Source organism: Lissotriton vulgaris, chromosome 7 (genome assembly GCF_964263255.1).
Source record: "Lissotriton vulgaris chromosome 7, aLisVul1.2, whole genome shotgun sequence".
NCBI lineage: Eukaryota > Metazoa > Chordata > Amphibia > Caudata > Salamandridae > Lissotriton > Lissotriton vulgaris.
The window spans coordinates 1,097,304,922-1,097,318,511 of NC_141695.1; the positions used below are offsets into that span (position 1 = coordinate 1,097,304,922).

General features: G+C 46.4%; 1 protein-coding gene across 6 annotated transcripts in view; it reads right to left on the minus strand.

Moving 5' to 3' along the window:
* Nucleotides 1-13,590, minus strand: part of FNIP1 (folliculin interacting protein 1) — a 373,696-nt gene that overhangs the window by 83,959 nt on the left and 276,147 nt on the right. The window lies entirely within an intron of this gene.

Below are 13,590 nucleotides of genomic sequence, written 5' to 3' on the forward strand. Positions count from 1 at the left end.
TGCATGTGATAAATAGCACCGAATTACGATTTCCGCCGAATTACGATTTCCGCCCTAGAAGTGGCGTAAAACATGCATATTTTGGTGCTTATTGCCCCAAAATATAAATGTCCCGTCAGGCATTTTTGGCCTAGTAAATTTCAGCAGGTTTTACGTCAGTGCAAGGCTCATCACAAAGTATCGGCAAGAGATTGCAAGTTACATGCTTCTTACAGCAACTTTTTTATAACTTTATTCGCTGCGAAAAGTAGATATACACAAGTCAGTAACAAGATTGTAGAGTTGGCGATCAATACGTACATAACATTACAAAATTGTACCCATGGGGTTCACGTTCATCCTTTTTATTGACTGTTCAATAAGTCACTCTTTGTGGAATTTCTCAGGTAAGTTTGAAATCCTGTATCAGTGCCCCTCTTAGTTCGAGTTACTGGGTGATGAGGAAGAGGGTTTGCCTAACTGATTTGCATAACAATTCTGACATGTTCACCGGATCCCCTCCCACAAGACAAACTTTTTCCATATCATGAATGGCAGCCAGACTGCTTCAAATTTGTAGGACCTATCATGCAATTTAGCGGATAATTTCTCTATTGCATGTATGCAAGGAATTTCAAAGGTAGTGTAATCCCAGTTAAGGCCCTAATACCTGGCAGTGTTTCATTCCAATATGTCTGCATACTGAAAGGAGTTGCAAAGGCAGTGTAATCCCGTGAGTGTTTTAATTTGTGACACTATTTCTTTCAAATAAGTTGATATGTCTTCACATGCCCACCACATACGGAACAGAGTGCCTATTTCACCATAGTTTTTACAACATGTTACGGGACTACCAAACATGGCATGCAGCCTAGTTGGAGAATGATACCAACTAGTTAGCAATATATACACATTTTCTTAGTGCTGCACGCAAATAGATGACTTCAATGCTATTGTCCATATTTTGACTCAGGTTTTTTCTGCTACCTTCACCCCATAGTCTCCGATTTGCTTGTTAAAAAGCATAGCTTCAAGATGGGTGCTTTCCTTGCCCACCACCTCTCCCTATGTTCCGTGAGCCCATCCAGCATATGAGCTGTGTCAGACGGTAATTATTTTCTCTATTCAGACCTAGGCTCTCTTGGATCGCCTCCATTGTGTTTAATCACCCCCCCTCCCCGAGAACAAATCACCCACAAGGGGTGGATTCCTTTGGAGGCATCTTTTAATTCCTGGGATTGGAAATCTGGGTTGTGAGTAACTGGACTAGTCAGGGAGAGTTGTAGACCTCTTTTTCCATGCCATCTGGTGCCAATATTCTAAGAGTACTGTTGTAGTGTTATCAAATGTCCGCTCGTGCTCTGTGTCAGCCATTGCAGATAGATTAGAGGTGTAATTCTGTTGAACGTTTACTTCCTTTTGCTGCCCAGATTGTTGTTCCAATCAAGGTTTGAGTGAACTTGTGACCTTTAAATTCTTGATCCTTAACCCCCCACTTTCAGATGTACTACGATAAAGTGTAGCCGTTAGAAACCAGTGAATCTGATTCTTCCATACAGTCTTGGGAAACCTGATTGAAAATAACCTTCTTCCCTTCACAGAGATCACCACACTCTTCATCCTTCTTAGCCAAGATATTTCTACTTTATCCCAGCAATGAAGATCTTTACATAATGTCTTAAGCAGAAGGGGAATATTGCTTTGAAAAAAATTCGATGTACTCGAGGGTAGGTATATGCCTAAATATGTAATGGGGAGAGTCTACAAAACCTATTCCATATGATTTTGTACAATTTATTTTAACTCCAGAGACTCTGCCAAAGAGGGCCATTTCTTCCTACAAGGCTGGGACACCTCCGAGTCATTGGAAAACAGATGTGTTTAAATATCCCCTTTATTTTGGGTTGTTGTGGACTATGATTAAAGAATTCCATTGATAGGGTCAATTTTCAAGGTGACATAGGGTAAACTTGTCTAGTTCTCCTCATTGTTAGTATTACTTGAGTACTTCGCACTCACATTAATCTTAGTTGCTGGCTTCATAAAATTGGCTACGATTAGTTTAGTTATTATTGGGTCCATGGGGGTCCTATCCAGTATTTTAAAAAACATAATTGCTATCAAAGGCCTTCTCATCAAGCTGTGTATTCTTCTCCGCAACTTCCATGAGGGTTACCGTTTGTCTAGTATTATGATGAATGTAGCGAATCTTCACAAAACTCTGATTACTGGAGAGAGAACAGGTTGAGCCAAACTGTATGCAAGTGTGTAGCCAGCAATGACGTAAAGATGTTCTCATCGTTATTGAGGGCAAAGTTTCTACGAAAGGCCAAGAAGTAGGTTCTTTCCCCGGTGTTTGCTAATAAGGCAAGATGGGATTCAAGCATAGCGCATGTCGTTTTGCCAGTAGTTAAAATGTGATAAAAAACTTTAGACAGCAGTTCTACCAGGAGGTCTGCAATTTTTAAATAAAATTACATCGGGAAGCATAAGAGCCAGGTGTCTTCTGGTGAGACTTTCTTTTTATGGCTGCTTTAACCTAATCTCTGTAGAAATGTTTCCCTCTCAGCTGCTCTTGTCCTAGTTTTGTTCTACGAACAAAGTCATGTGGAAGGTGGAAAAGGTTTTAAGGATTACCAGGGTGTTACCTAGTGTGGCAAGTACCGATTTTGTCTCATCATCTTAATACAATTTCTAATTTGTATTTTTCTAAACTTGTAAGGCAGAAGTCTGTCCGCCTTGCCGCCTTCTAATATGGTTGCTTTATATGTAACAGTTTCTTAGCTGCATTTCACATCACAAGTAGCTCCAACTCTCATTTAACCTATCACAAATCTTTTTCAAATTCGTAGATAATTATTCTTTTCATGCAGTGATTCTAATCGCTTTTGGTGAGTTTCTAACGTTAGTATTTTTCAGGTTTGCTATTTGTTCAAAGGTTAATGAATGAGAAATTAGTATCCCTCTCTATCATAGCATCCTAACTAATGTTTGAGCTCACCTTTCCATTATTATTCTCTTCAAAATAATGCCTAATCACGCCCCTCTTCAAATCTGTGTTGGGTCCCAAAGGACTATTTTCTTACCCAGTCAAGGGCAATGTGAAGATGCTTGTGGTAAGATTGGATCTATAATCCACCATACTAAAGCAAGATCAGGCAAGGTTTTAGCTACGATTGAAGTGGCAAGTACTTAGGTGATCTAATCCCTTTAGATGAGGAAACTGTCAATCCGTGTGTATGACCTATATAGTTTAGAAAAATAAGTGATATCTGTGTCCACTATTGGCTGCTGTCTCCAGATGTTTAGCAGGTTTAAATCGATCATGCTTTGCGATAATGATGCTGTGGCTTTTAGGCATTGTACTTTCCACTGGCGAACTGTCATCCTAGAAAGGAGTTAACCCCTTGGACGCTCATGGCTAGCTCAGCTCGTCATGAGCACACGAGAAACCGTGGCTCATGACGAGCTAAGCTCGTCATGACCGTTGGAACGCTCGCACGCTGGGCTTATTCTTCGGCTGTGCGAGCGTTCTAAAGGAACAGGTGTGGTCATGATGAGCTCAGGTTCGTCATGAGCACCCCACCACCGTGGCTCATGATGAGCACCGGAGCGCTGTGCACACTCCCCCTCCCCCCAACACAGCGGGGGAATTCGCCCCGCATGCAAGGGGTTAAAACCTCCACCTAGAGTATGCTACCTTTTGTAAAATTGGCTCATTTGGGAAATAATCATGCCCCTAACCCCTATAAATATGCCCCCTGTTAGACCTGGCATCCTTGCTGTGGTCTTCCCTGCCTGTCTCTACCTCCTGTAATTTAGACTGAGTGCTGGATTTCGTTTTTGTTCATTTAGGTACTCTGGGCACTTTGTCACTGCTGATAAGTGACAAAGCGTAAGTGCTCCCTATTTAAATTGTGGCTATGATTGGTTATCTATGATTGGCATATATGATTTACTGAAAATTCCCTAGTAAAGTGCACTGTGTGTCCCCAAGGTCTGTAAATCACATACTCCTACTGGGCCTGCAGCACAGACTGTGCCATCAACACAAGTAGCATTTCAAATGTGTCTCAGACCTGCCACTGTAGTGCCTGCACGCAAAGTTTTTGACTGCCATGTCGCTTGAAAGTGTACCCACTTGCCAGGCCTTAACCTTCCATGTAAGTCACCTCTAAGGTATGTCCAAGGTACCCCATGGGCAGGGTGCAGTGTATGTTACAGGTAGGATATGTAAACCTGTGTTTTACATGTCCTGATAGTGAAATACTGTGTATTTCGTTTTTTCAATATTCTAAGGACTGGCACTCCCATAGGCTATAACTAAAGCTGCCTTGTAACATTTTACAAGTGTAACTTTCATTGGGGACCAGCTAGAGATTTGAAGATTGAGCTCTCTAAACTCTGAATTTAGTAACACACCATTTTATAAAGGTGCTTTTTAAACTGTGTGTTTGAAAATGCCACTTTAAGAAAGTGAAAAAATATATGGTAAGTATGCACTCCTTCCCTTGTTTTGAATTTATAATTCATGTATTCTATCATTGTTGGTGCGTGCGATCAGATGCTGTGAACTGCCCCCATCACAGCTCCTACATAAGTATACCTCGGGGCACTTAATTTGCTCTCCCATCTGTTGCGGTGTGGGAAAACTTCGCTCTCTTTAATCCATTAAATCTTAGGTTATCCATTTTCATCACTTGATGCACAAGTTATTACTTACGTAACGATATATCTGTAAGAGACATTAGTTAGTGATAGATTCCTTACCTTAGAATATCCCCAGGCGTCAGACTGGTTCTGGAAAGTTTTGCTTTGCAGTACCCTTGTGCGTCAGTAGGTGGCGTCCTGCGGCTCCATGTCCGTCACTGGCGTAGTCATCATCGAGATGACGTCACAGAGAGTACTTAGGCGCCACCCATGCGCGCTGACGTCAGTTCTCTACACGACTTTCCGCGCCAGAAACGCTGAGCCATGCAAGATACTGACCATTGGTGCATACAACTAGGGCCCAAAAAGGGGATGACCTTAACCCTAGTAATCAGTTCGCAGAACGGGGAGGATAGGCGGGGCGGCAAGGAATCTATCACCAACTAATGTCTCTTACAGATATATCGTTACACAAGTAGTAACTTGTGCATCTGAAAGAGACATGTTAGTGATAGATTCCTTACCTTGGAATAGATTTCCCAGCAAAACCAACCCCGGTGGTGGGTCTGCGAAAATTACACCAGGAAGTCATGGAGAAGAGCGCGGCCAAAGAAGCAGTCTCTTCAGACTTGACTGTCAAGGCAGTAGTGCTTTGTAAACATGTGCAGCGAGGCCCACATAGCTGCCTGACCAATGTCCTGCAAGGGAACGCCGCCTCCCAAGGCAGTAGTGGCTGCAGTGGTTCTGGTCGATTGGGCACGCAGTCCCGCAGGAGGCTCCTTCTTGGCCAAGGAGTAACATGCTTTGATGCACAGAATGACCCACGGGAAATGGTCCGTTTGTTCACAGCGCGACATTTTATTTGGCGCCTTCGTAGCCAACAAAGAGCTGATCATCCACCCGGAACTGTTGTGTATGCTGCAGATAGAAAGCAAGCGCACGTTTTGGGTTCAGATGGTGGAGCCTCTCCTCTTCCCTAGAAGGATGCGGAGGTGGAAAAAAGGTGGGCAAAATGATGGTCTGCCTGATGTGGAAGGGCGTGACAACTTTGGCAAGAAAGAAGGACCGGTCCTTAAAACCACCTTGTCCGGATGAACAGAAAGGAAAGGAGGTTTAGAAGAAAGAGCCTGGAGCTCACTCACTCTTCTGGCAGAGGTGCTCGCTACCAGGAAAGCAGTCTTTAGAGGGAGAAGACGTAAAAGACTTATGAAGGTGCTCAAAGGGAGCGCACATCAGATAAGTCAAGACTAGATTTAAGTCCCGTTGAGGCATTATGAAAGGCACGGGAGGGAACGTGTGTGTAATGCCTTTGAGGAAACGGTTAACAACCGGGGACTTAAAAGAGAAGGCTGATCAAGAAGCCTTAGGAAGGAGTAAATGGCAGAAAGATAACCTTCGATAGTGCCCAGAGCAGAGCCCTGCTGGGCCAAAGACAGAAGAAATAGAAGAACCTCAGAAAGAGGGGCCGAAACGGGATCCACAGCCTTTGCTGTGCACCATGCCACAAATTTGTGCCATCGGCAGGCGTATACCGTTTTAGTGGAGGGACGCCTAGCTGCCAGAATTACATTACAGACTTCGGGAGGAAGGTCGAAAGCTGTCAACTGTCGCTGCTCAATCTCCACACATGGAGGTGGAAGCTGGACAGGTTTGGGTGAAGGACCGTCCCCTGCTGCTGCAACAGAAGATTCTCCCGAAGAGGCAGTCGGATTGGGGGATCGATGCTCAAACTGAGTAGCTCGGGATACCATACTCTTCGAGCCCAGTCCGGAGCCACAAGAATAACTTGGGCCCGGTCGAGCCTGATCTTCTTCAACACTCAGGGCAGAAGTGGTATAGGCGTACAACAGACCACAGCTCCACTCGTGACGAAAAGCGTCTCCTAGCGAGTGCCGCCTTGGAAATGCCATCGCGCATAACTGATGACATTGCGCGTTTTCTTCGGTGGCGAATAGATCTAACCAAGGCTCTCTCCACTGCTGAAAGAGACCTTGCGCCACGTCAGAGTTCAGACGCCATTAGGGATCCATCAAGCAAAAGCGGCTGAGTTCGTCCACCCTGGCGTTCAGAGAACCTGCCAGGTGTTGAACCACCAAGGTAATGCCTAGATGTTCCAGACACCTCCAGAGGCGCAGAACCTCCCGACATAGGGTCCAGGACCCCACCCCGCCCTGTTTGTTGCAATACCACATGGCGGTGGAGTTGTACGTGAACACCTACACTACACTTCCCCGGACAGAGGGAAGGAATGCCTTCAGTGCAAGTCGGATCGCCCGAAGCTCCAAAAGGTTGATATGGAGCTGTGACTCCGCCGGAGACCAGAGGCCTCTGATCTCGGCCTCTCCCAAGTGGCCTCCCCATCCCAAGAGGGAAGAGGGACGCATCTGTCACCACTGTGAACTTGGGTTGGGGAAGGGAGAGGGATCTGCCATTGACCCAATCGTGGTTCGTGAGCCACCACTGCAAGTGACGTGCAGTGCCCTCCGAGATCTGGACATGATTGGACAGGCTGCCCTGATGCTGCGCCCTCTGGAACTTCAGGTCCCACTGCAGAGCCCTCATATGCCATCTGGCATGTTGCACTAACAGGATGCAGGAGGCCATCAGGCCCAAGAGTCGGAGGGTCATCCTGACTGAAACCCGGGATAGAGGCTGAAAGATCGGAATCATAGCCTAAAAATCCCGGACTCGCTGCTCGGGAGGATAAACCCGAAACTGTGTCGACTCCAGAACCGCTCTGATGAAGGGGAGCTTTTGAGCAGGACTCAGGTGCGACTTTGGCACGTTGATGGAGAACCCCAGCAAGTGCAGGAGGTCGGCCGTAGTCTGAAGGTGGGTGACGACTGCCTGGGGCGAGCCCGCCTTCCACAACCAGTCGTCTAGGTAGGGGAAGACTGATACCCCTGACCTGCGCAGATGAGCTGCGACCACCGCATCACTTTTGTGAACAACCGAGGGGCACTGGTAAGGCAGAAGGGAGCAAAATAAACTGGAATGCTCCTGGCCTACCATGAACCGCAGGTAACTCCGGCAGGACGGAGATGTGAAAATATGCGTCCTGCAAGTCCGACGCTACCATCCAGTCTCCAGGGTCGGGGGCATACAAGACCTGAGCCAGGGTCAGCATCTTGAACTTCTCCTTCTGGAGGAAGTGATTGACGTCCCGGAGGTCCAAGATAGGACGCAGACACCCTTTGTCCTTCTTGGGGACCAGAAAGTAGTGGGAATAACAACCACTCTACTTCTGCCCCAGGAACGCACTTGATGGCCGCCTTGGCCAGGAGGGCTGTGACTTCCTGTCGGAGAAGAACCAAATGATCTCCCGACATGTGGTGGCACCGAAGTGGCATGGTTGGAGGGGAGTACTGAAAGGGAAGGGAGTAACCTTGGCAGATTATCTGCAGCATCCACATGTCTGATGTAATCTCGCGCCAGCGGGGGAGGTGGTGGTGGATCCTGCCACCCACCGGCGTGGGGTGCTCCCCAGATCTCAGATTAGGAAGGTTTGGAGGTGGATTCCCCGCCCCGCCCCTGCGGAAACGGCGACCACAGCCGCGTTGAGGCTGTTTCTGCACAGGCCTGGTGGAGGGGCATGCCTGGGTGCCTCTCCCCTGGCTACGTGAGGAACGAAAACCAGGAGTGGCCGGGTTCTTAGTAGAAAGGCCCAAGGACTTGGCCATAGCCCGCGAGACCTTAAAGCGCTCCAGTGCATTGTCAGCCTTGTCACCAAACAGGCGGGTGCCATCAAAAGGCATGTCCATGAGTGAGCTCTGGACATCAGTCGAGAACCCAGTCAAACGCAACCAGATGTGGCGCTGCAATGCCAGTCGTAGAAATCGCCCTGCCCAATGAGTTGGCGGTGTCCAACCCACACCGAATGGTGAACCTAGCCGCATCCTTACCCTCAGCAATCGCCTGAGAAAGGGCAGCATCTCGGTGAGGAGGTTGGTCTTGAGGGCCACTGTGGGGAGGTCAAGGTTGAGGGCCTCAGCAGCCCAACGGAGCACCATTGTGTAGGAGGCACCCTCTTCCATCGTAGGCAGGGGAGAGGCGAACCCCGGGTCAGAAGAGACATCAATGTCGCCTGCAACCTCCAAGTCGTCCACCCAATCTTGTTCGGAGACACACTGCCAAGCAAGCGTGTCCTCGGACCCTTCCCAGTCGTCGTCTGCCTCTGGCGTAGAGGAGACCGGTCGCAGCGGTAGGACCAGAGCCGGGACGATCAGATTCGGTAACGGCGCCGGCTGGGGCCAGATCGGCGCCGGCTCCCAATGTGGGTCCCAGGTTAGTACAAAATGGCCCGGGAACCGGGGCAAAGATGCGATAAAAGGCACCCAGTGTGGCGAGGGGTGGAGACGAGGGTGGCGCCGGAGCCGGCAACACCGTACCTCGTGGCGCCGGGGCCGGAACCAGCGGCGCAGGAACCTGTGGCGCCGGGGCTGGAGTCGGTGGCAGAGCTGCTGGGCCAACAGGATCTGGACACGGGACCGCTGGCCCGAAGGCGCACAGGCGGGAGCCCGAGGCCTGCAAAGGCAGCAAGGAACTCTTGAATCTGTTCGGGAGTCGCCGACGGACCCGGGTATGGCGGGTAGGCCGCGGGACTCCCAGGCTCCAGAGGGGCCGCAGGGCAAAGTCCCTGTCCTCCTCATCCGCCTCCGAGGAGCGACGGGGGGACATCGGAGAGCAACACGCTTCTTTTACTTCTTTTTAAGGCGATGCTTACCGGAATCCGAAGGTGAAGACTTGGAGTCCGAGGAGCGACGGCTCCGGTCCCAGGAAATGCTCCTAGACCCGGAGCGGCGATGTGACGAATGCTGGGCCTCCAGCAACTTCCGACGCCGCTCCTGCAAGGCCTTGGGGGCCATGGCACGACAGTCACGAGAGTCGTGATCAGTCTCCAGGCAGTAGAAGCAAACATCATGGGGTACCGCCACCGACATATTTTGGCGACAGGCCCCACAAGACTTAAAGCCGGGCATCCCTACGTGCACTAGGAGACAAAAGTGGGGAGACAAAAGTCTCAAAATAACGGTCAAAAAGTGACAAAGGTACGTTCTATCCAGATCTGCGCTTACTGGCGCGGAAAAAGAAAGAACAGACGTCAGCACGCATGGGTGGCACCTGAGTACTCGCCGTGACGTCATCTCGGCGCCGACGATGCCAGTGACGGACGCGGAGCCGCAGGATGTCACCTACTGACGCGCAAGGGTACTGCTAAGCAAAACTTTCAGGATCCAGTCTGACGCCTGTGGATAGTCTAAGGTAAGGAATCTATCACTAAAGTGTCTCTTTCAGATACTAGTGATTATCCAGTTCCTTATTCCATCACTCTTCTGTGCTTAAAAAATCATTGCGGAGATAGCGTAATTGCACCTTATGTCTTAATTTAACTTTTTCATATGTCTACTGAGTGCCCATCCAGGCATTTCACAGCAACACGTAAAGGTAAGATTAAAGGTAAAACATACAACCGAGTAGTACCATTCCTTTATGCCCAATGCATTCCTCAGGGGTCTCTGCAACAGACAAAAAACTGCTCAGCTGACTGCTCACTACTACCCTTCATTTGTGCAAAACATTATCACCACACGCAGTATTACCTCCCCCGTCACCTCCCATAGTTCGCCAAACCTCTCTTGTTCAAGCGCCAGGCAAATACTTAGCCCCCTTTCACCCGCACCCACTATCATTTACCTAGCATACTGCCAGAATGAAATAAGTTTGTATACAACCTCCAAACCTATAAATACTAACTCCTCTACCAGCTCCCCTTATACTTGCAAACATTAAAAAGCCATCTTGCCTGTGTCCCTTCCTATCAAAACCAAATTACCTTACTTTTCCTCCATACAGGCAACAGAGTAAACAGTCACACTTTCAAGCGCTATCCTCAGGCTACAACCCACAAAATGCAAGCAACTTAACCAACAAATTGCTTTCGTTATGCAGGTAAGCAAAAAAGGGCTGAACTGTGGTTCACTGTGACAAAGACACATCTGTTCAGTCAGCTCATCAAAATGGTTCCCATCTGTCTAAACCAGTTCACTCCCGCGCCAGGACACTCAGGGTATTAGTGCGCGCTACAAGTTCTTTATAACTGTGGCATTATGTAGTTATCTACTTCCATATATAACGGTTATTGCACACAATAATACTAAAACCATAATAAGCAGCAGTTAGTAACAAATTGGAACTTATACTTATTAAATTCATATAATACATATCTGCTATGAGGGTTGTCCATCACTAGTACTGTACAGCCAAAAAACAAACCACCAAATTAACAGGCATGGAATAACTGAAGGAATCTGTCACACATTTACTGGATAATTTGAGGACTTTAATATAGTCCTTCACTGCAAGTCAAATATCTATTCGATCGGACAGCTTAGTTATATCTCACATAGACATTCAGGTATGGGATTATAATAAAAATGCCTCTACATATCTCTCCAATTTTCTCTCTCCCTTCAGCTCAGGACCACAACTTTGCACAAAATCTAAGATTGGACAACCCAGTGCAGTAACCAACTAAGCAGACTATATCATATGAAATACAATGAAGGGGCCAGCAGAGCTGTTCAAAGTTAAAAGAATGATTAAAACCATAAAACGACGGCGGGGGTAGTAAGTGCTGTATAAATACTGCAATAAAATACATTATCATTGCTCCTCAATCTAGCCTTTATTTTCTTCATCCTACAAAATTACATTTAATACCCAATTTCACCTCTGTACCTGTTCGGCTGCACTACTGGCTACGTGCTTAGACCATGGGACTGGTCAAAGTCTGATGAACTTTAGCCTTTCGGAAAACACACAGCACATTTGGGAAGTCAGAGACCCAAAATAACGATCAATTCCAAACAGTTTTCTTGTTTATTTTTTTGATAGAGAAAAGATAGCATTTCGCACATACAACCCACATTGCAAGATCACCATTCTGAGACTTTTTAACAATCATTACATTTGCTAATAGCAACACGTGTTATTTACAGTGCTCAGACACAAAGGGACTGTGGTGTGAAGTGCTATATGAAACATTGATTTCTCATTTAGCAGTATTATTACCAAAAGATAAATTGGCACTTTCCTCATTACTTCCGTATAATAAGTTTGACAGGGTTTTGAGGGAGATCATTAACTACATTAGTGAGAAGGTTTCTTAGTCAAATGCAGATTTCCTATTTATCATCCTTACTAATATCAGCGTTTTCCCCAGAGACATGAACTTAGTGCCTATCTTTCTTTCCGTGCCACCGCAGAATGGGTGCTACAAGAAGGTCGAGAATGCTAGAAGCCTCCTATTTTCTTTTTTTTGGTATTTGCGCAATTCTAAGCTTTTCGCTGAAGTGTATGGGCCCCCAGAAGATTTTTGGGTGACTGAATGTACAATGTGGAACTCCGAAAACGAAACCGGGAAAATCTGAAAGTGAGGTTTGTCAGCAAAATGTAGATTTCTCACTATTGCTTTTGAATCGTGTCAAGGCATCACAAACAGCAAAAGAAGGGCACGTACATAGCTGGGATTATTATGCTGATGCTGTTCAGAAGTGCGCATAGATAAGGATGGCACCTTGATGGTTAAGATCTTCAAATAAGAACCTCTGGAACGATTCGTCAGAACTACCAAGAAAAATATTGCTGCATTTATTGTCAGCAGCCTCTGCGCAATACACCATACCAACCCCTATTTGCCAGCCATCAAGTGGCTAGCAGGGAGTATAAGTGAACTGGCAACCTCAAACCAAAAGTGGAGCGACAGTGATTCAGGCAACAAGACACCAAAAGAAAAAAAAATCCTGACAATGACAAGTTGGGCAGTAAACCATGAAGCGCACAATGTAGAACATATATCAACATTAAAGTACCATTGAACGCAGAGTTGACATGTTGATATCTGCCAAACCTAATTTTACCAGGGACAAAAGAAATTGGAACACAGTGTTACAGTGTTATGTATGCTTATTTGTTCATGCTAAACCAAAATAATGCCTATTTGGTAGATCTGTGCTGTAAAAGAAGATTTACTTTTGCTTCGCTCTTAAAAAATTGCATTTGAAAATGAGCAAACACTCTTCTCAATAGGTCAGCTTGTTTCGCCTTCACCCACTCACCACACATTTCTATTAGCCCCAAGTGACCAGAGTCTCATACAGTGGGTGGGGCTCACACACTAGTCACTAAAAGGGGAACTCCGCCTTTCTCTAGGATAGGCTCATAGACCCCGAATCAACACCAACCAAAGATTTCTGTATTTAGTTTGATGTGCACCACGCTTTCAATTCGGTTTCCTAAAAAACACCACATTTGGAGCTAAAATATTTTGTGTTTTAGCAGTGAATTTATGACCATTAGGCATGATCTCTCCTCTCATCCCACAGAGCAGGTTTGAAGCTCAGGTACAGGCCGTGGGAGAAAATCTAGACTGGTGTAGAAGACATCACCTCCTATTGCTCTCCATTTCTCATCTACACAACTCGTTTCACATATATTTAGCATGCTCTAGGTTTAATAACTCAGCTAGCAAACCTCGGGATAAGAGACTATGCCATGGATGGGAGCACGATATTAAAAACGATTAAGGGCACATTACTTATTTCTCACATATGGTCATATGTAGAGGGAATCCAAAAATGAAAGTGAGGTTGTGGCATATGTTAAAGAATGAATATGATTTATGTGTTCTACAATGTGTCCTTCTGAACTCCAATGGGTCTGTCACCAATCAGACCAACTTCTCTCCAGCCACGCCATCTTAGTATTCACAACTTAACAAGAAAATAATAATTCGATTTGACTTCTACTCGGTGGGTGGCTAACAGGCAGATTCAGAAAATAGCATATTTGTTATAAGCCACTGCAGTGTTCTCAGTTAGTCAATATGCTGTAAATGTGGGCAATAAAAGCATTGGGCACAATCTGTAAAGCTTAGCTATAAGTGCCTTTGCTTAATGCAAC